The sequence below is a fragment of the Etheostoma spectabile genome, chromosome 14 (genome assembly GCF_008692095.1).
Source record: "Etheostoma spectabile isolate EspeVRDwgs_2016 chromosome 14, UIUC_Espe_1.0, whole genome shotgun sequence".
In the NCBI taxonomy this organism is placed as follows: domain Eukaryota; kingdom Metazoa; phylum Chordata; class Actinopteri; order Perciformes; family Percidae; genus Etheostoma; species Etheostoma spectabile.
This window is the reverse complement of record NC_045746.1, coordinates 21,220,209-21,220,982: the sequence shown is the minus strand read 5'-3', so window position 1 is coordinate 21,220,982 and position 774 is coordinate 21,220,209. Positions and strand designations below refer to the sequence as shown.

At 38.5% G+C, this 774-nt stretch overlaps 1 protein-coding gene across 3 annotated transcripts in view; it reads right to left on the bottom strand.

The window, feature by feature from the left end:
• The window catches only part of col22a1 (collagen, type XXII, alpha 1), a 99,729-nt gene that overhangs the window by 40,280 nt on the left and 58,675 nt on the right, over positions 1–774 (bottom strand). The gene's annotated exons all lie outside the window — the stretch shown is intronic.

Here is a 774-nt window from a genome sequence, read left to right as displayed (position 1 = left end):
TTCACTGGAGTTATCCTTATTATTGTTTACGTTATCAATACCATATTAAATCTAAATAGATGGGAATATGTCTACTGTGCGTTGCATTTGACACAACTCAACAGATTCAGCGTTCTGCATTAATTCGCATCAAATCATTGCAGCTTGGTGGCGCTAACGTTAGCACATAGTAGCATGGATGGCGACGTGATTGAAAATGAAGAAAATGGAGATCCCAGAGATCCGGCAGACGCGCAGCAAGACATTTCCATCATCCTCGGCTTTATCTGAGAGAGATGTTTGAGACAGTAGGCATCAAGAATGCCTCCTGGCCAACGTGCTGGGGAACTTCTTAATTAATGTCTGTTTAGTGATTCGTATTTTAATCCTTTATTTTCTTTCCAGAAGCCATATTTGAGCACACACACATACATGTCAATTCATTTAAATGTTAAGGGGAAGATTAAAAATAGAAGCTGGATATGTGAATTCTCACAGAATCACAACTGAATTCATATCTTGCTAATAAGTCAGAATCTCATTAACCTGGAGTCCCAGTTTCTGTCATAATAACCATATAGCCTATGTTATGTTTTAGGCCTATTGGCAGACATCCATTTAAAATGTAGCCTTTGCCATATAAAGACGTGTCCTCCATGTCCACTGAAGTTCCTCAGCGTCTCTCTAGTAACATGTGTGTGCTCCAGGTAGCTTTGCATAAAAAATGGTTGTCATTCGCAAGGCTACTTTTACTTTATACTTTAAGTAAGTTTCCAAGCTTGTACTTTGTTACTT